This window comes from Aotus nancymaae, unplaced genomic scaffold (genome assembly GCF_030222135.1).
Source record: "Aotus nancymaae isolate 86718 unplaced genomic scaffold, 86718_ANA_hifiasm-v0.15.2.pri h1tg000067l, whole genome shotgun sequence".
NCBI classification, from domain to species: Eukaryota; Metazoa; Chordata; class Mammalia; order Primates; family Aotidae; genus Aotus; species Aotus nancymaae.
This window is the reverse complement of record NW_026988482.1, coordinates 2,211,520-2,234,277: the sequence shown is the minus strand read 5'-3', so window position 1 is coordinate 2,234,277 and position 22,758 is coordinate 2,211,520. Positions and strand designations below refer to the sequence as shown.

General features: G+C 37.4%; 1 long non-coding RNA gene across 1 annotated transcript in view; it reads left to right on the top strand.

The window, feature by feature from the left end:
- Positions 1–5,904: 5,904 nt before the first annotated feature.
- The window catches only part of LOC105721174 (uncharacterized), a 35,094-nt gene continuing 18,240 nt past the window's right edge, over positions 5,905–22,758 (top strand). The window contains exon 1 of the long non-coding RNA XR_001108272.2: positions 5,905–5,947. This is a non-coding gene — a long non-coding RNA (uncharacterized LOC105721174). The remainder of the gene's footprint in view (positions 5,948–22,758) is intronic.

The window sequence follows — 22,758 nt, the reverse complement described above, 5'->3', positions numbered from 1 at the left end:
GTTTTGACCTTGGCAATGGTAATTTGAGCCATTAAGAAATCCCATGGAAGAGAAATAATCAAAGTGTCATTATTCCACAGAAATCTGCATTGAGTCTAGCTTTTGCATGAAGTGTGAGACACCCATTCCTTCTGTTAATTTAAGGTATCGGTGTGATTGACATTGTGTAGACACAACTTCCTGTAAGTTCTAAGCATTCCAGAATAGGAAGAGACACATCTATACTAAAACTAGAAAATAAATCAAATTAACACAATATATCAGGCAAAAAAGACTTGAGCTTGATTTTTTTTTCCAGATGGTTTACTTTTAATTAATTCCTCATTTAATTGATGGGTTGTGTCTTTGTGAATTGCCTCAGAGGCAGCATGCATGTAGCTATGAAATGTCGTAAACTCTTGAATCTAACACACTTAGATTTGAAATTTGGCAATGGCGTTACCTAGCTACTCTATGTTGGCTAGATATGTAACTTCACTTGAGCATCGGTTTATTCATTTAGAAAGGTGAGATGACAATACTTTACTCATAGTTTGTTGGGTAGATTGAGTAAAATCATGGATAAAAATGATTGACTTGCTAATATATAGGTACTCAATAAACATTAGGTGCACTTGGTCAGCTGCAGGTATGTAAGCCTACTTTTCTGTGTGCTCTTCAGATCATAATTTTTTTGTAAAATTATTGGTATGATTTCCACATATAACTATTTAGTAAGCTAGAGGTATGTAAGACCATTTTTTTTTTGGTGTACTTTAGTTTTACGTGTTTTTGTAGTATATTGGTGTGATCTCCATACATAATTCTTCAATACATACATCTATGAGTAATGTAGAGATGGACTTGTTTCTCAAACGAGAACTGGGACTTTGAATGTATGACACATTTTAATACCTTCTTAAACAAAAAAGTTATTGGTATGTTCATTATAGAATATTTAAAATATATATATAGAACAATATATATTTTAAAAATTTAAATCTTCTTTTCATATTTCAAAGGCACTTAAATGTGCTGTTTTCTCAGCTTTATTTTTCTACTCATGTATTCAAAGTTGATGTCATACTGTATTTTCTAAGATTTGATATATTTTTCACTTAATAATAGTGCTTCACCATGACTTAAATATTTTGAAATAATATTTATATTTTGTTGTATTTAAATTATTATATTGCTATTTTATATAATATTTTTATATTGAAGCATAATTTTTAATGGCTGCACAGGAGCCAGTTGCATGACCTTATAGTAATTTATCAAACCATTTACTGTTTTTAGATGCTTAGGTTGTTTATAATTTAAGGCTACCATTTAGATTAATTAATAAAATTAATTAACTTAATCTGCATTTCTTGTTATCTTTTTAGGTTAGATAGTTATCAACAATGCAAACATTTTTAAAGGTATTTACGATTCAATGACAAACTCTACAAGAGTTGTAATACTGTATACTCTCACGATCAAACTGTAAGAATATTCTTCTCAAATCCCTCTTTTGTAAGTTGAGCACATTATTTTTCAAAACTTTTATAATTTTAATAATTGAACATTTTAATTTCTACCAAAAGTGTCTGAGTAGCAGTTTCATGTAAGGCTCATTAGCAATGAACATTATAAACAAAACAAGCTATTTTATTTGTTTTGACTAAATTTATTTTAAAAATAAAAGATATATTTGTTTTTACTCGGACATGTTTTACTTTTAGTGAGTTTGAACTTTTTTCTTCTACAATTATTGGAAATTAAATGTCTTCTTTGGTGAATAATCTTTTCTTATCTTTATCTATTGGTGTGTTTATCTTTTTTGTTACGGGTTTATGAGAACTATTTACATATTAAAATACAAACCCTTTATTATTTTACACTTTTTGGCCTTTTGATAGTATGATGTTTTAGAATTTTGGCATTTTTATCTTTTAATAAATATTTATTTTTTAGTGAATAAAGTTTTATTGGAACGAAGTCATACTTGCTTATTTACTTATTATCTGTGGTTGCTTTTAAATAATGAGGGCAGAGCTGAATAGTCACAATAGAATATATAGCCTGCAAAGCCTAAAACACTTATTATCTGGTCATTTATAGAAAAAGTTTGCCCCCTTTTTAAGGGGGTATTACTCAACAATTATGGTGTGATTGGCCTGACTTCTGTCCTTGCTCCATCAACACATACTCACTCAGAAAATTTTTATGTTTTTATAGTGAAAACAAGTCCTTTTTTATTTCTAGTATTATAAATTTTAGCACTTTTATAAATGTTACCTCCAAATATTTCACTCCTAGAAAGCAGAAAGTTATTGCTTAAAATTAATTCTAAATTTTTATAGTTTCAAGTTTTACATTTACACAAACCATCTGAAATTTATTTTTGAATTTAGGAGGAGGTAGGCCATTAGTTTTATTTTTCCACATAGTTGGGCACTTTTTCCTACCCCTCGTATTAGATGTCTCATTGATTTATGATGCTTTCCAACTGACACGACTATTTTGATCTGTTTATCTGTAGGTATTATCTGCCAAATGTTGTGCTCTTTTGTATTACACAAATCTCAGTTATTTTGTTAGTATTTTGGCAATAATAACAGTAAATAATAAACATGATGACAAGTGTTTCAGTCAAGTTAATGACTCATTTTCTGGGTAATCTTAGGTAAGTTATTCCATTTGGGGTAAGTAAAATGGAAAGAATCTGTGAGATGGGGAGAATATTGTCTAGTGAACATTATCACTGAATTCTCAATAGTGGTTCTACCTTAACTCTTTAGTGGCAGATTATGATAGTCTTAATCACACTTAACAGCAGTTGGTTTAGATAAAGTCCTGTCTAAACCAATTTGGGCCAATAAAACTTGAGAAGAGTCTCGCTGAGGCCTTCTGGGAAAGAAGCTTCCTATGTCTAATAAGATTGGCAGGAGTAGCATTTCTCTTTCTCTCTCTGATATATATGCATGCACACACACGCACTGCCCTCAAACATAGACAAGGAATCCTGTTGCCCTGGCTACTGTTGGCAACCAGCTTGAGGTAATGAGGGAGGTCAGCCTGAGGACCAAAGACCAAAGCTGACTCAAAGAGAAGAAAGAAGCTAAGAAAATTATATGAAGTGGAGCCTAGTATTCTGACATCCTTTGTCTGAAGCCCACATTACCTCTGGCTGATTACTGTTACTTGAAACTGGAAACATTGTGACGATACAAATTGAGGCTTCTGAGTCTAGTGTGATAATCAAACAAAATCGTGATTCCAGAGTGCTGTGGACTAGCACCAGGCACATGGCATTTGTCAATAAGATACCTTTAGGTACAAAAATGTTGATGCCACTGTGCATGAGTTAGTTGATCTTACATCTCACCTAGTCAAAAGTGTTTGAGCATGCAGCTTTAATACATTATTCTACAAATGTATATTTGTATTGTCTATTATATAAAATTCACAGAATTACCAAGGAAATAAGCGATAAAAATGAAATAATAACTTTAAAAATAATTTTGTTTATTGTTACAGAAAACTCCTTTCTCCCCACTAACATCATCATTATCACTAAATTTATCTATTTTATAAAAATGTCTGCTGGGTAATACCCAATGCCAAATATTTATCATCTCAGTAAAAGTCAACAAATTTAGAACAGTTGTTTTAAAAAGGCCACAACTGATGTTTAAGCTTAAATACTCTTTTAAGTACGTTTTGGAGAGACTACTAGCAAGCATCTGTAATATACCAGGATTTCTTTTTCTTTTTTTTTTTTGAGACAGAATCTTACTCTGTCACCCAGGCTGGAGTGCAATGGTGCAGTCTCAGCTCACTGCAACCTCTGCCTCTTAATTTACCAGAATTCTTTTTTTTTTTTGAGACGGAGTTTCGCTCTTGTTACCCAGGCTGGAGTGCAATGGCGCGATCTCGGCTCACCGCAACCTCCGCCTCCTGGGTTCAGGCAATTCTCCTGCCTCAGCCTCCTGAATAGCTGGGATTACAGGCATGCGCCACCATGCCCAGCTAATTTTTTGTATCTTTAGTAGAGACGAGGTTTCACCATGTTGACCAGGATGGTCTCGATCTCTTGACCTCGTGATCCACCCACCTCGGCCTCCCAAAGTGCTGGGATTACAGGCGTGAGAATTTACCAGAATTTTTATGGTCACTTCCAATCTAACTCTATATGTTGTGAAGATTCCATTCTTTAAAGTAATACCTGTATGTACATTTATCCTCAGACATAGACTGCGATAGACCATAATATGCTAAAATCTTGTAGATAGTTAGAGCTTTCCTGTCAACCCTTGGCCTTGCTAAAGTCATACACATCCTCCAGGCAAACTGATACATGTTTTATGAAGGGCTGAACAAATTTGGATGCCAGTGTCAACCATTTATATATAATTTAATATAATTAATTTTATTTAATATAATTATTAATTATATTAAACCATTTAATATAATTAATTTTGTTTCTTTTTAAGATAAACATAAATATAAATTCATAATTGCTTCTCACCTGTCAACGAATTGTCTTATGCTCTCTTGGCTTGTGAGCACCCACATTGGAATCCATTAATTAGATATAAATTGTTAATTTCCACAACAAAATTAACAAAGCCTATATACAAATCTTTTTTTTTCAGAAACTGTCATCATGAGATAATACATCAAAACAATTGAAAAACAAATTCTAAGATATAAATTATTCCAGTTGACAAACTGTTATGAATGCAGTGGGTCTTGTTATCTCAGCCACAGTGTTGATTACAAACCTTGCGATCACAGTCACAAGCATGAACAAGAGTAGTCAGTGCTAACATGGAAACTGAGGAAAAACAATGCTAACCCAGCGATCACCTCTGCGAGTTAGGGGAGATAACTAGAAGTTTCTCGTGGCGTAACAAAACCACACACAGTAAGATCTTAAATACTTTCCACATCAGCAGAGAGCCCATAATATTGTATATTTGTAGAGTTTGAAAATTAAGGTGGAAATACAGTTACATCTGGGTACTTTGAATTCTTGGCAAGTGAGTCATACTTTTAAAGGTAAACTTTTGTTTCCTAAAACTAAGTTCTTGGTAGCCCTTTAATATGTTTTCAAGAATTCCGATAGAAAATTTTTCCGGTATGAGTGTCAATCTTTTGTTCACTAACAACGCAGACATTTTCAAGTCTTCAGTAGGAAATAATAGAGGCTCTTCTGAAGTGTAGAAGACCATTTACCAAATCCTTAAAAGCCTCTACACACCTGCCTTTTTGGAGGTCTTGCTTTCCTTTTTATGGTATTTCTGCCTTTTCTTTTTCTTCGATATTGTCATTTCTCATTAAAATACCAAAGTCTGTTTGTAGAAAATATCATTCTACCACCCTCTCTCCCTTCCTAACCTGCTGCTTCAAATCACGTTTGTCCTGGGAGCAAGTTAGAAATGTCCATTAGGAAGCAGATGGGTTTTCATTACTGACATAAAGTCTCTCCTATGAGCAAAGTGTATACATTTTACTGTCTGGGTGTTATAATATACATTTCAACTACTGAACTTTTCTTTTTGGCTTTGAGATTGGTGAGGAGGCTGGAGACCCAAGCTTCAGAATACGGGCAAACTGTTCCTCAGGCGTGTAGGGTTCCTGCTCTTACTTTTGACTTCTCGTCGGCGGATCCCTTCAAACCTGTCACGTGTTGATTGTGAAGTCTTAACTCATGCAGGATAATTATAACACATTTCCTGTCTTCCCAGTTTCTCAATTTTTTTTTCTTAGAATATGCGATTTTGAAAGTCATGAAAACATCCTAAGAAATAGCAGGAAGGAATCCCACACTGAAACACAAATGATACATTATCAAATTTTTATAATTGCTTCAGTCTAAAACCAGATTTACAGAGTACTGATTGACTATGAATTGTTTCTGTTTTAGTTCTAGAAACTCAAGGTGACTGCCTGAATTTTGGCTAAAATAAAGTAAGAGGTAAGTGAATGAAATAGTAAATAAATAAAAGCAAATGTTGCTAGTGTTTGCGCCAGAGTAACTTTCAAATTAATTGAATATTTGCTAAAATTAGAGTTGACAGAGTTCACTCTATGTTTAAAGCATCTGTTACAATAGACTTATTTTCTTTTTTGAAATTTAGAAATTACTGAGACTTTTTCTTTGGGTAGTTACAGAAACGTACTGATCATACAGAATGAAGTCCAATACCACTACTTTTTGTCTGCTTAGGATTTCAGAATTTCCAAAGCGTTTTCTCCATAACTTAAGTTCTTTAATGCTCAGAAGAATGCCAAGAGGCAAATGGGGTAGTTATTATAACTATTTTATAGGTAAGAAAACTGAGCCACTTATGACTGGTTAGGGCACTGGCCAGGTCACATAGATGGCTTATGATTGGCAGGACTGGATGGGAATGCTAAATCTAGTCCAGGCTTTGTGTCCTTCAACATGCTGCCTTGGGATACAGTTCATATAACTCCTGATATGGAAATGAATGCCTAATAAAAAAACTGTTGGTTGACTGACTGACTGATGGATAAAGGAGCAAATCTTCATATATTAAGTAAGAGATTGCAAAGCGTCTCACATAGGCCTTGAGGGAATCTGGCTTGCACCAGCGTGTTTTCATCCCCAGCCACTCTTAGGTCCTGTTCCTACTGTCTGTGAAATGGCCCCGGGAATACTTCTTTTTGGCAGTAGCAGGAACAGTCACAGCTGTATGTAAACAAACTCTTCATTTAACTAAGATTGAGGAGGGACTATAAAAAGAGTGGCAAAGGGAATCATCTTCCTACTGATTAAGCTGAAAAAATGTTCAAGATTCAGGGCAGGCCTTTGGCTCCCTATCCATGTGGAAAAAGAACACTGGAACAGACAAGGAGTTCTACCTGGCCACTTTGGATTTTGGGAGAGACCATTACGATGATATATCACATATCAATACATACAACATTCAAAAAAAAACAGTCCCTTGTCCCCAGTGAATTTCCTGTTTTATTTAGCATGGAACATATCCGCGAAACTTAGTAAAGGGCGTGCTGCAGTATTAAGAACTCTATAATTAATGTTGGCCAGGATTTGAATTTAAATCCTTTACTTTTCAGGGTCTAATTAAAGTCAGACATTATTGTGAGTGGAATAAGACATTTTCCTCACCAACCACATATTAATAGTTTCATGTGTAAGGGTTTTATGTTAAAAGTTTAAAATATATTTGAAATTATGTGTTTCCCTTTGAAGTCAGGAAGAGTGAAAAGTTGTCTTAACATAAAAGGAAATCACCTTTGATAAAAATGGTCTTATTAGGGCAAATATTATTATATCGCTTCACAATTCTGAGTAGCTCTAAAATACACTGCAAGATTGTAAATACAATTATAGACACTATATAAAAATAACTGCTATGGTCTAAATTACTAATTCATTTAGATCACATTTTTTGCTATTAAGTGAAACTCTTTGGGGAATGATGTTAGTATCTGCAGACAGCTTAACCACAAAACTGTTGATGTGACATGATTGTATACTCCAGTGCTTAATTTCAGATTTTACTTGACCTGTGAAAGGTAGTTTAATATATATATCATAGAAAATAAGCTATAAGAAAATTAGCTGTTGATGTTTACTATGTATTCTAGAAAGTAAATACTGTTCATTTTCAGTCAATTATTACTTCAAGAATTATAAATTATATGTGTTAATGGAATTAATACTTTAAATGCCAATAACATCTTTCTCCCTAATCATTGAAATGGTTTTACATCTATTACCTCACTGTCTCTTAACATCACTATATGTGCTTCATCAATGCTGTGTACAGAAACTTGAAAAAATATATTAAAAAAGAATAAAAGTATATGTGCTCCATTATATTTCAAACCTACAAATAAATGCTCATTGAAAAGGACATTGTAAAACTGAGCTGAAAAGAAAAATGAGGCTGAGGCAGGAGAATCATTTTAACCCAGGAGGCAGAGTTTGAAGTGAGCTGAGATCGCACCACTGCATTCCAGCCTGGGTGACAGAGACACTCTGTCTCAAAAAAGAAAAAAAAAAAAGCCTTCCTGGGGGTGAAATGTGAGTCTGAACTCATCCCTTGCCCTCATAGAAACTCTGTGCAGGATAAGAAAGACAAGTCAAATGATTGAGGGAAAAGTGGAGAGAAAGACAAAGATAAGGAGGACCAAAAATAAAGAAAGAGAAAAATAAAACAATAGAAGAATCTTAAAAAAAAAGAAAAAAGAAAAATGCATAATGTCTGAAATCTATAAACTGCAAAAATTATAAAAGAAGTAAAACTCCAAAACTACTGTTTCATACAAGGATAATATTCAAATTTCATGAAGAGGAAACATTAGTTGGATTTTAATTATTTAAAATCCAACTAGTATTGAATGAAATCATCAGGCATAAATAAAACAGCCAAACATGCTTTAAAATGAGCTTTCAATTTTTGTGTAAAATAAGAGTATGTTTTCATGCTCATACACGTTTATAATCTTCTTCTGCCCCACGTCTTCCCTGATCTTAGGAAGAAGGGATCAAGTTCTTTGCTTTTTTTCTCTGTTTTGTCAAAATGGAAATCACAGATCTTAGGAGAAAGGGGGCAAGGAAGTAAATCAAAGAACAAAGCTGGAGACCAAGTGGACTGAGAAGGTGGAGTGCGTTTTCCCAGACACTGGTGTTCCCTGGAGTTGGCTTATCAACACTTGTGTAATAGTCATGTAATTGTCCTTCATTTCTGTATCCTTCCTAAAACTAGAGAAATGGCCTATTAATTTTAGAAAGTGTGTAACTGTCACAAAGCCCTCATATTAAGGTTCAGGACACGCAATGGAATATATGAGCAGGCAGAAATATGTACCTTAAGATTGAACCTGGATGATTTACGTTTTGACTGTCACCACCAGCAAATCCTGAAATTAGATCTCTTGAAACTTATAGTTTTCTTTTGGCAACACAGGAGTTAAGTCTTCTTCTAACTTGCCCTAGGTTCTTCTCAGGAACTGGGAAAGCAGTTCTCCAAATCCCAAGTAAGTTATTCAAGACAACATAAGGCAGAGCTATATTCTTCTGTTGAAGAGTTTAACATGACTCAAACCATAAGGAAATCGAAAGAGGGCTGCCAAGTTATTTTGCTGCTGTCCTCCCCCACCAAAAAAGAGAGAGAAAAATGGAAGATTTACAAAGCAAACTCCAGTGTATGGGATATATTCATCTATAGAGAGAGAGATACATACACACACAATTTTTTTAACCTACCACTTTGTCTTATTTGCATGAGCACAAATCGCTTTCAACTTAATGCCAGAGAAAAAGGCAACATTCCCCGTGATGACGTGCTGAAAAGCTCACTGTATTTGTTTGATAATGGATTTTAGTTCATTGTCATGTACTTCACTCTTCATCAGCAGGAGCACTTCAGGGTAAAGAAACAGGCTTTTACCACACTGGAACAAAAGCTATATAAGGGAAAAAAAATTCTGAGCAGATGGAATATTATTTGCATTTGCACAAATAGTGCTTTTTAGCACAATTCATATTACTCCATTGTGAGCTAAAGTAAGCCAGATGTGTCTACAGCATGCTGCAGACGTGGAATCGGCTTTTTGTTTGTCAGACTCAGAGGTCCCAACCTTATGATATCTTTGTACTTGTATATCCATTAGTTTTATTTCAGTTACTTATCAGAAGGAAAAGAAAAAAGTGGCACTATGCAGTTAAGAGGACCATTGCATGGAGGGCTAAATTAACTATTTTTTATTTTCATGAATGAGGATCAAATAGGTTTCAGGTGTCTGAATGTCTGTCTGGAGATCTAGATGATGATACAAAATTAAAATGCAGAATGTAAGTGTAATAAAAGTTTCTCCATGATTACGTTAAATAACCTTTGACATATATATTTTTCATAAGTATCTCTCATGCAGAGGAGATCAACATATGATTTTACATGATTAAATAGAATTTTAGGTCTAAAGAAATCTTCGACACAAGTCTGACTTTCCCATTCTACAAATCAGGAAACTGAGGCTCAGGAACTAAAGTGACTTGTAGAGGATGGCTTAGTCAGGAGTGGAGCCTGGTCTCTTGACCTTGAATCCAATCCTGTACCCATGTATCAGTTATTTTCCGTAATCTTTTACTTGGGCTCAAGATCAAACAGGTTTGATAATTCAAGCTTCAAAAAAGTTTAACAAATTTTTCCCAGCCAGGAAACAATAATCCACACAATGCAAGTTCACTTTCCCTGGACCTTCTTTTTCCACAGTGCACACCAAAGGCCACTTGTTTTGCAGGATGTCCTTGGGAGGACAGCAGTGAAGAGCTGTACCTCCTGCAATGAAAAGACGATGAACAAAATTAAGAAAATCACAGGGGAAAAAACATGGATGACTTCAAATTCTGGTACAGATAAAATAGGAGTACTCAGTAGAATTTAAAACAATGAGTGGCATTTTTAAAGATTGCTAGACACTGTTTTATTAACTAAAATTTATTTCATTTCTTAAATAAGCCTGTGATTTCCAGGTTATGTAGTATGCTTTGTATAAAACAGTGAGCTTATCCTCCATACCGATAGTGAAATAGGGGCTGTGCGTCTGTGCTGATGGTAGAACAGTGGCTGTTCTCTGCTAGTCCATGGGGACTAGTGGAGTCATTTGTATTTGTATTTAAGATTCCTCTTTCATTTGTCCTTGCAATCATTCCGTGACATGATTAAGCCTCTACTAGAAATCAGGCGCTGCATTGAGAGACCAAAAGACACAAACAAAATGTAAACAAATAAACATATCAAGAAAAAAATAGTTATGATAAAATGCTATTACTGTGTATTCCACACCATATATTATCATAGCATACTTTATGATACCGTAATATGCATGCGTGCCTGTAATAGGATGCTGTGGGAGCAGGACGTATTACACAGACCAGCGGTCAAGGAAAGCTTCCTGGAGAAAGTACATCCGCGCTGAGCTCCGTAGGACAACCAGATGTCAGCTATTGTTAGGCACAAGGGAAGTGTAGCTGCATTGTAGACATAGAAACTCAGCAAGAGGTGAGGGAGGGCATGGCATGCTCTAGGGGTTCTGGTGCAAGCGTATCCGTGTGTGAAAAGGAAAGAGAAGATATAAGGCTGGAAAAATAACAGACCCCAGAAGATGAGGCTTTCATGAACCATGTTAAGAAGTTATCCACTGAGCAGTGGAATGGGAAGCCTGTGAAGGATTTTGCTTTGTGAGATGTACACTTCAGGGTGATAACTCTGTTTCTTACATGAACCAAAGGGGCAGGGGGCAGAGAGGCTGAGAGCATGCGGACAAGTCCAGGAAATAGGTGGTGGTGAACTGAGCTAGCATAGCAGTGGTGGCAGTGAAGAGAAGCAGACAGGTTCAAGGATTTTCAAGAAGGGAACACGGACAGTTCTTAGAGTTGGATGACTTGTGTGGTCCAAGAAGAGAGAAGACTCTAACTGATGCGTGTGGATGGGTCATTGGTACTTACTTAACGGCTTAGTATCTTCTGTTTATGTTTTTCTCTAATCGCTTGACCGCAAAGAAGAAAAAGTGCCTTTTAATTTAGCAGTGCATTTAGTGTTTTTAATGTGGGAAATGTGCATAATTTGCAAAAGTAGAGAGAAGAAAATAAACATTATCTCCCATCCCTGCATTCAGAGACAGGTACTTTTAAACTATTCTAATATACAGGTATTTCTAACTGTCCAAATTCTTGTTATGTGAATTCAGAAACTGATATGAGTTTAGATGGCATGAAATATTTGCATTTCCTTCCAATCTTTTAATGTAGACATTTCACGAAATTGGCTACAAGCTAAATGTGTGCGTGTGCTCTGATTTTCTATTTAACATTATATTTATACATTTTCTTATGTCATAATATAATCTTTAAAAACATGATTGTACTGACTGGACAGTTAGCCCTGTACTGTAATTTATAAACCGTTTCCCAATTGAAGAACATTTAGGTTATTTTTTGGTTTTTTGGTATAACAAATACTGTAGCAATGAACATGTTTTTATGCAGTATTAGCCTTTGTTTCTTTCAAATAAATTCCTAGAAGTGGAATTGCTAAATCGAATTATTCACATCTTTAAGTCTCTTAATAGATAATGCCAAATTGACCTGATGTTTTATATGAATATTTTGAGTGTTCCCTGTCTTCCCAGAAAATTATGAGTGTTTCCAGGAAATAGAAACTTTTCAAAAGTGTCCTTAAATCAGGGATCCATACCAGTTATTGAAAGAGGAGAAAATGTGACTATTTGCTTTGTTAGTCATTTCAAACAGAGCAGTAGGTGTACCTGTGGTAATCGGCAGTTGCCTTGTGTCTCTTCACACCAGCTGAACATGCAGCACCTATCACAGCCCGGTAGAGTGGGGATGGTGAAAGGGACCTAGCGAGGAGTTCATCAATTTGTGACACAGTCAGTGGAGAACAAATAAGACAATGCATAGTCAAGCATTTTGACTTCGTATCTACTCATGTATTAGTTCAGCTCACATTTCCTGAGTGACTGCTGGATACTTTGTTAGAGAACAGAGGTACAAAGACGAATGACACAGAACCTGCATTCAAAAGCCTGGTGGGTAGAAGCGGACTGACACACCAATAATATCTACCATTAGTCTAGTGTTTTCTATGTGCTACTCACTACATGATTCAAAGAATCACAGTTATCTTCTTTATTCTCAGAACAATCTTGTGAAGGAGGTATTTTTCTCAACCCCACTTTCCCCAAGCAGAACCCCACATCCTTGCCTTTTTTTTTTTTTTTTTTTTTTTTAACATAGGAGAAAGCCATGACTTGGGTAATTTGCCCAAGGCCACATGAGCAGTGAATTGTGGCGTGGAAATCCAACTCAGATCTGTATGAAATCTGAAGTCTGTTTTCTTGTCCCAGTGCTATAGAATGAGAATATTACAAGAAGTATAAAAAGAATCTTATTGTACGAAGCCCCCGGGGACGGGCACAAAGGTTGAAATTCTAGTAGCGGATGAAAAATGGAAGATCCAACGCAGCCTCATGGAGATGTTCTGATTGTGTGGTGTCATCTCGGATGAATGTACATTTATGAGATAGATGAAGGAAAAACACCACTCCAGCTTGAGGAATTATCATGAACAAAGGCCTACTCTTTAAATGCTGATGTCATAGACCATAGATAGTCCATGCTCCACCATCTTTTACTTCTCATTTGATGGGCTGCCTGTGAACGATCTTATCCACTCGAGGCTGTAAACACTAGCATAGAGATAATTACTTTTAAGCCTACACATTTACTGTGACCCTCCTGTAGATCAGCAGAACTATATTCTTTTTTAATTTTTTAATTTTTCTTTTTTAATCTTCCGGAGGATCCCTGCAAAATGAACTGTGTTCTTAACAGCCCACTTGTCAGGTGTGTTGGCTCATTTCTTTAATCCCAGCTATTTGGGTCACCAAAGAGGGCGAATCACTTGAGGCCAGGAGTTTGAGACCAGCCTGGGCCACACAGTGAGACCCCATCTATGCAAAGAAAACCCCCATAATTAGCCAGGCTTGATTGTGTGTGCCTGTAATCCCAGCTACTTGGCGGGCTGAGACAGGAGTATCACTTAGCCCAAAAGTCTGATGCTGCACTGAGCTATGATGGAGCCACTGCACTCCCACCTGGGAGAGAGAATGAGACCCTTTCTCTAAAAAACAAACAAATCAACAACAAAAAACCCAACTGGATGGCTCCACTTGGATATTCAACAAGCACTTCAAATGAAACTTGATTTGTTCCTTCCAGCCAGGTTTTCTTCCCATGCTTACTTAAGTTAACCTGATTTCAGAATCTTCTTAGATTTCTGTTCTTCAACATTTAAAATCCATTGATAAAATCGACAGGAATCTAGAATCACTAGATTTTCTTTCTTAAATATCTCTTGGCTTTGTCTTTTCTTCTTGTCCTCACTGCCATGCCTTAGTTCAGGCTTTTATTATTTCTCACTTGGAATACTGATTTCTAATGACACTGATGCAATGTAGCATTGAGACGGTAGAGCGGAAAGAGCATAAACTTTGGAGTTGAACAAACCTTTAGAATGATATTTCCAACTTTTAGCAACTAACTAAATTTTGGGGGACTTATTTGACTTGTTGATTTTTCCCTCTGTAAAATGGGGAATCATAATATCTACATTTTAAGGTCATTATAAAGATTTAATATGATAATGTGCATAAAGTATCCAGCACCATGCCTTGTATACAATAAGTGTTCCATAAATGGCAAGTGCCTTTTCTTTTAAGTTGGGACATTTTTTTAGTCTTTGAATGAAAGAGACGTCGTTCAAATGAGCTTGAACAAAAGGAGGATAATATTGATACACGTAATTGAGTATTTCAAGACACTGTCAATCCAGGGCTGAAGCAATGTCAATAGAGTTCTGCCTCCATTCTTCCTTTCACCTCTATTTTCTCACGTGTTGGCTTCAATGTCATGGCGGGATGGCTGCTGGGATGTTAGCCTACATCCTTAGCGAATGCTATCTGAAAGGATCCAGGTATTAAATCTTAGAAGGGGCGCAGATTAGTTCTGCTTGAGTTACACGCTTCCCCATTCACGTGCTTACCCATGAACTGATCACAGTGTCCCGGGAAATACAGCACAACAATGGCCCAGCCTTGCGGTTATGTGGGACGCTGTGATTGACACTCCAGCCAGGACCATATGAAGTGAAGGAGAAGTTCTTCCCAGGAAATTAACACTTTCGGACAAAACAAAAAATCACTCCTGACATATCTTTCCTACTCAACTCCTGGTCTTCTGCGTTTCTGTCCAGTATGTCCTCCACGATATAATCAGAGTTATCTTTATAAAATATAAAGTATATTGTGTGACTCTCAAAACCTTAAAAACCTGTACATTGAACATGGGGCCAGCATCTTTATAGAGCTCAAATACGCACACCTATCTGACCCCAACCAACCCTCCATCCTTTCCTGCTGCGTTTAACGAATACCACCCATTTCTTTGACACACTTTTCCCCTCTTCCTGTTCACTCAGCTCTCTCCCCTGCTTAGCGTGACCTTTTTCTCCATGTCAGCTCAACAGTGGCCGTCTGTCTTCTAGGCTGCAATGGAATTCATTCTTTTCATTTATCCAGAACCCCTCTTCCTGTAAGAACCTGTTTTGTTCTCACTGCAACAAAGTGTTTTCGGAAGACTTGTCATCCCAGCAGCAGCTCAGTTCTGGTCACTGACCCAGACCAGGCAAGTCATCCGTTTTGCAGCCACAATGATTGGTCCATGGATAAGTAAGTAAGCAAATGTGCCAAGTGGAGTCCTTTCTAGACTGATGTTGGGCAAGAGTTACTCTTTCCTTCTGAGTCATTAACTTGGAATTATGTTAGCCCAAAGCTGCCAGAAAACATGTTCTTCAACACAAGGAGAAAGCTTATGTGCAGCAGGAGAAAATGAGGCCAACATGCTTCACGATCAAGGAGAATTAGAGAGATAGACTAAGGAGTCGAAGAGACGAAGAGAGTCTGGGTGTCCCAGACCGTGTTCCAACAGTGCCAACCCATAATCTCTGTTTAGTTTTTTCTCTTAAACTACTTTGAATGGAGCCTCTGTTACTTGAAAGAAATTGTCTTCCAGGTCCTGCTTAAATATTTCTTTCACTAGGATGCCTTTCTGGACTGTGTTTTTATAGACCTCTTTTATTATACTGACTACTGTCTGCTTTTGAGAAGGTATACATAAGTATTTAATCATTCCACTAGGTTCATTCATTCAGTAATGCTGGCCAAATGTGACCATATTTCTGACTGTGCTAGGCTGAAAACTTGACTCCTACCCTACTTAGCGTAAAGCTTGTTATAAAGTCAAGTTTTGAAAAATATTTATTGAATTGAATTGTGCAAGGTCACTGAAAGACCTTTGTGTCTTCACGTTGTGCCCAGTGACATATATTTCTCTCTCCATTCTAAACTCTGCACTGATAGTAGAATCACAAATGATTAAAATATTTCACTGAAAATGCAAATTTTGCAAAAAATATATGAACTGAAGAACATGAGCTACATTCAAAGTGGAAAAAGGTTAGGTTTTCAAATAATAAACTCAAGCCATTTCTGTGTCTTACCTCTAAATAGCAGGTACAAATTGGTTTATTTGCATTTTCTTGGTTAATTACACGTTTTGGAATGATCTTTCCATGTGGAAGTCATTGATAACAGGATCTAATTCCAGAGACCAAAGTGCCATTAGTTTCATTGAATTGAAGCATTTTCAGAGGTTGGAGTCAAAGCCTGGGAATTAGAAATCATGGGTCTTAATTACATCTTGGTCACAGATTGGTTGTTTTCTTGGAAGCACACAATCTCAAAAAATTCAAATGCCTGTAAAATGAAGATGAGAATCTTTGCTCCCTTCAACTCAGACCTTTATAGAGTTGAATGAAATATTACCTATAAACACCTTTGAAATCCTAGGATGGCATGAATTAATTACTTTCCTAAGCCTCTAAATCCAGGGGCTATTTCAGCATTATGCACCAAGAGGTAAATTGGACTAAGCTCTTATAGAGCCTTTTTTATTAAAGTGATTGCTGTCTGCTCTGATTAAGATCTCTTGATACAGTGATACACAATCTAGTTGTTTGCAAAGAAGTCAAAGGATAGGGAAGAGAAGGCAGCAGACCTGAACTGGGTACCTACATTACACCAGTCGGGCGTTGGGCTAGCTCTTTACCTACCTTTAATCCTTAGCAAATTTTTATGGGATAGAGGAAACATTTACCCATAGTGAAAGTAAACCTCAGGTACCTCAAATAATTTTCTTTAGGATCATGCAAGGAACGACTGAATGATGGTCTGTGTGCTGGGCTTTTGTTGAATTAATTATCATGTGAAAAGGGCTAGGCTTTTGGTTCTGGCAGACTCAGCTGTTTACTTACAACGTCTAATAAAAAGTAGGCACCCGTTACGGGTGTCTTATCAAAAGCAGTGCTATATATTTTATTGTTAATTATTGCCAACCATAAAAGGAACTTTAGGTTTCAGGGTGTTTTTGCTTTATCAGAGTGGTTCATAAACTTAGAAAGTTAGCCCTTGATTCGTCTCTAATTAATTGGGACTAGGAATTCTATGGGCAGTCATTCTTACACTACAGGTTAGGCATCATATTCACTTTGAAACCTTGTTGAAAAACCCAACCCTGAATCCACTTCATGTAGACTCTGACTCTGAAGGGTGTGTGTGTGTTTACAATCTCCTCTCTCAGACAGGAAATTATGACCCAAAATGATACATTTCTCTCGGAAAAGACTCAAGCCAGTTCTATGGAGGCAGATAAATGTAGGAAAACCTATAACCCAAGTTCTCTTTAATGTAACCTGGATTCCCTAAACTCACTTTCCAGTGGCAGATGTTTCTAGATCAGCTTCAGAATTGACCTTCAAAAAACCCGTTTGGCAGAGTCATCACCTGGACCCAACACGTCCTTATTTCTCATTCTGGCGCAAGTCAGAGCCAAGATAGTTAACAGAGGTGGAGAGGCAGCACTCTGGGTCAATATGTGAAGCCGCTCCTCTGGCAACAAGCCAAAAACCTTACCATGAAGGAGGCGGCACCCCATTCAACCACCAGAGAAGACAGGATAATACCTTCATGTTTCACTTGGCCAGTTCATAATGTACCACTCGGAAGGCAGCACACCTGTCAGGCTTGTGACTGCATCATCTGATTTCCTTCACACGGCTCCTGCCATGCCCCCGTCGTGTGGGAAGTGCATTACTTGTTGGAGCAGTGAGGCTCAACCAACGTGGAGAGCAGGCCTGGGGAGAGTGTGGTGAAGGCAGTGCGGCTCCGCTAACGTTAGGCCTGGGCAGAGGTGGCGAGGTGTCTAACAACACAAGCCCTGCTTTGCCTCGCACAACCAGACCCAGTGAAATGGCGGTTTAGGTTTTGGTGGACAACTCTATCGGCAAAAGACAGCTAGAGTTTTTCCAAACCTGTTTCTTTGGAGCTCAGAGGAAACAGTGTTAGGAGGTGAATACCACTCTCTTAATATCGCTTATTGAAAAAAGAAAAAAAGGTGTGTGTGTGTGTGTGTGTGTGTGTGTGTGTATGTGCATTCACCATTCCTTATGTTGACTTGTAAACATGGAAGCCTTTTTTGGCAATAGCTGTAGGATGAGTGCTATGGGATAAAGGTATTTCCTTGAAATTCTTCTTGCACATAAGACACATAATGTAACCTGGTAATCCTTTCCCATGGAAGCTGGCAGTCACCAAACAGTATAGCATGGGTTTCTGATGATAATCAGGGTGTGTGAGGGTCCACATCTTGATTTAAGAGTTTATCTACATGTAAAAGCGAATAGTCTACAGCATAATTAAAACAATTGGTATATATTGACTCTGAGTTTGAGACAGTTTCATATAAATCATTATTTTGTTAACTGAAATAGATATGCTAATCACATCGATTATGAAAACTGGCCTTAGAAAACCACAGGGATTATTTAAAACATGCAGAGTTTAACAAATTTAAATAGATCCAGTCATAGATGATACCCTGCTTTTCCTCATCTTCTTGCCAAAGAAAAATTTCAATTCTTCAGTGAGAATACCACATAGAAAGTACATAGCAGCTTTGCTAGAGAATCTCACATGCACATTTGTGTGTGTGTGTGTGTGTGTGTGTGTGTGTGTGTGTGTTTTGAGATGGAGTTTCGCTCTTGTTGAATAGGCTGCAGTGCAATGGCACCATCTCGGCCCATGGCAACCTCTGCCTCCCAGATTCAAGTGATTCTCCTGCCTCAGCCTCCCTAGTAGCTGGGATTACAGGCATGTGCCACCACGCCTGGCTAATTTTGTATTTTTTGTAGAAATGGGGTTTCTCCACATTAGTCAGGCTGGTCTCAAACTACCGACCTCAGGTGATCCGCCTGCCTCAGCCACCCAAAGTGCTGGGATTACAAGCATGAGCCACCATGCCTGGCCACATTCATTTTCTAAGAGATAAGGTCTCTGTCTGTCGCCCAGGCTGGAGCACAGTCATAGTTCACTGTAGCCTCAAACTCCTGGACTCAAGTGATCCTCCCACCTCAGTCTCCCAAGTAGCTGGAACTACAGTTGTGTGCCACTATGACCAACTTGTTTTCTTATGTTTTTTGTAGAGACAGGGTCTAACTATGTGCTTAGGCTGGTCTTGAGCTCCTGGCCTAAAGCTATCCTCCCACCTCGGCCTCCCAAAGTGCTGGGATTACAGAGGTGAGCTACTATGCTTCACATGCACTTTTAAAAATGAGCATTGAAGAATAACAAAGGCTATTAATAAAAATATCTATCACCTACTGAATAACTACTATGTGCCCTACATCGTGGTGTTTTACATATGTTATCTCAGTCAGTTATCTCGAAAACCCTATTTTCTGATGAGGAAAATAAAGCCTTCCTTGAAGCCATATGACTTCGAGGTCATGTGGCTAAACTAAGTGGTGGATTTAGGAATGGAGCCAAAGAGGACTGATGCCTGGAACTTGGGACTGAGCCATTATTCCATCTTAAAGTCACTAACGCCATCGACAGAATGCAGAGATGTAGCAAAAGGAGTTAAACGGCTTGTCGTTTCGATTGGTCTGGGGCAAGATTTTCCAAGTTCTCAGTAGGAGTTATTCAGATCACATCAAATCAGCATTAAAACAAACCAAGGAATCCTTCTTTTTTTTTTTTTTTTTTTTTTTGAGACGGAGTTTCGCTCTTGTTACCCAGGCTGGAGTGCAGTGGCGCGATCTCGGCTCACCGCAACCTCCGCCTCCTGGGTTCAGGCAATTCTCCTGCCTCAGCCTCCTGAGTAGCTGGGATTACAGGCACGCGCCACCATGCCCAGCTCATTTTTTGTATTTTTAGTAGAGATGGGGTTTCACCATGTTGACCAGGATGGTCTCGATCTCTTGACCTCGTGATCCACCCGCCTCGGCCTCCCAAAGTGCTGGGATTACAGGCGTGAGCCACCGCGCCCGGCCGGAATCCTTCTTGTTTGCCAGCATGATATCAACAAAGGATTGACCAGGGAGATTAGACTTCCAGTTAAAGTTGGTTAAAGCATGACTGTTCCTATAAATATACAAGGTAAGCACCGCCCCACTGTCTAAAAGACCCCAGACATATTCCATTACAACCTCCTTAGATTACTTTTAAATTAAGATTTGCTACTTAGAAATATATTTTCATTATTTGAAAAAAGAAAAAATATATTCAATAAAAAAACCGCCTGTCACCTCATCACCCAAAGGCCACTGTTAACTTTTTGTTTTTCCTCTAGTTTATTTGTGTATTCTTCTAGTTCATTTCTGTGCCTGTATACGCCTACTTTTAAAAAAAAATTAGGTATGTTATAATATTTCATTTACTGTCTTCTATTATCAGTATATCCCATACATGATTTTAATACGGTGCTTGCTTCTTCCACAACGAAGTGTTTATTTGTTAGAGTGCCGTATGAATTTACCACCATTTCTTTCCACATTTTTATTATATGCACAGAGCTATAATGATAGCATCTGGTGCATATACGTAGTTACTTCTCAAGAATTTATTTCTAAAATTAAAAGTACTGGATAGTGCAGTGATTAGGGACATAGATTCTGTGGCTACAACTCAGCTTCACACCTTAAGAACTGTGACATTTTGGGAAAATTATTTAGCTTCTAAATACCTCAGTTTCCTTTTCTACAAAATAAAGGTATTAGTACCTACCTCAGAGTGTGGTCATCATTTTGTTTTTTAATATATGAAAAACACTTAGAGCAGTGACTGGCACACTGCAAACAACATAGATATTTGTAAAATAAAATAATAAGTACCGGAGCAAAGGATATGCATCTTCTAAAAGACTTCGATAACATATTACCAAATTAACTTCCAGAAAGAGTCTACCAATCGTTATTCCCTACAGCAGCATGTAAGTGAAAGGAACTCGTTTTCCTGCCCCCATGGAATAGTGGTTATGAGGATGAGAGATCAAATCACCTTATCTGAAAATCTGGCTCAACCAAGCAGTAACTGTGTCATCTGGGAGAGCTGTTTGACCGTGCTAAACTTCAGTTTTCTTTTTTTGTAAAGGTGATGACAATAAATATCTACCTCATAGGATTATTGTGAAGCCAAAATGAGATGATATAAAGGGCTTTAAAAGGTGCCCAGTGTAGAGTACGGGATCAATAAATGCTGTTAGCCGATGTTTGCTGTCTCTTCATTTCAAAGATGAGGAAAATTAAGACCAGAAAATATGGCATCTATGGCTGAAGCACTAAGGTAATAGATCAAAATTACACAGGAAATCAAGTGAGATAAAAAGAAATATTTAGTTCTGGATGATAAATACTTTCTGCGTGACCGGCCAATATGGATAGCCTTTAAAAAATGTCAGGATGCCTTCCTGTGCCTAGTGCTCAGCATATGTTCACAGAGACACGTAGAGGGGAACTGAAGGGATGGTTACTGAACTCGTCAGTGTGAGTGCGGAAAGGGGGAATTTCACCTTGAAAGAAAGAATCAAGGAAATATGATTTTACAAGGAAAAATAGTAGACTACGTATCAGAGTCCTTTGAATAAAATCCGTTTTCTAAGTCCCAGATGTGGAGCGAGTGATTGTGCCCAAAGCAGTCAGCAAAAGTTGTGTTAGCCACTCAGTGCAAAGCAACAACTAAAACCATCTGACAGCGAACGTAATTCCACAGATAAAATTTACCAATGATACTTGAGTAGATGGACTGAAACTAGGTGGTGGTCTGTTGTTTTTGGGTACCACTGGCCAGCTTTATATGAAAGTTAAGAGGCAGGAATGGATTCCCTAACTAGAGATGGTCTTGCAGAATATAGGACTCATCAGAGGAGACTTACAATACCAATGGCTTGAAAGATAAAGGATCTAACATCATTTTCATTGAAAAGTTTAAGACAGATAATTTTGTTATTTTTCTCGAGTTTGGCCAAGATTCTTATAAAGGAAAGTGTACAATAGTTTTTTCCTACTGAGAATGGAACTGTAGGAAATAAATTTTAAGCTGCAGCATGAAAGAGTTAAGTTAGAATAATAGAAAAAATTTTATTTGCAACATGCAGTGAAAAACACTGCAAATGATTAACAAGGAAAGCCATGCAGGATCTTCAGAAGCATATAAAATAGGGCTGTTTTTGTATTGGTTTCACATTATTTTTGTGGTTCTTAAGTAAAGGCAGGAGAATAGCTGGGTAGATGCTCAAGGTTCCTGTCTACAATTTGACGATAAAAAAACTTGATCCTATAAAGATTTCTCTGGTTTCTCTTCTGTCGCAGCTACCCAAGGAATAGCTGTTGCCTTGACAACAAGAGACATTCTTAGATTCCTCATATGCTAATAGGAAAATGGCCAATTTTCTTGTTCATAAAAGAAAACTGTTGGTTAATGTGTGCATCTGTCTCTCCTTCTCTTTCTTTCTCTCCCCTCCCATTACCAGCTACCCTTCAGTGAATCATAGTGAGAGGCAGAGTTAAAGTAAGAAAGGATAGGATAGTTTGTATCTTCAGAAATCCTCGTTGAAACTTAAGACACTTACTCATAAAGGAGTTTGGAGTAAGATAATGATATGGGAATCATAAGAAATTGGCTTTGAATGTGGAGAGAAGAAAAAGTTTGATAGTATAAAATTCTCAGCTCATGGTAGGGCATGGGCAGACACAGTGATCGGATTCCAGGATGAAGGAGTCAATATAACTTCACAGATGCGTCAACATGGGATGGCAT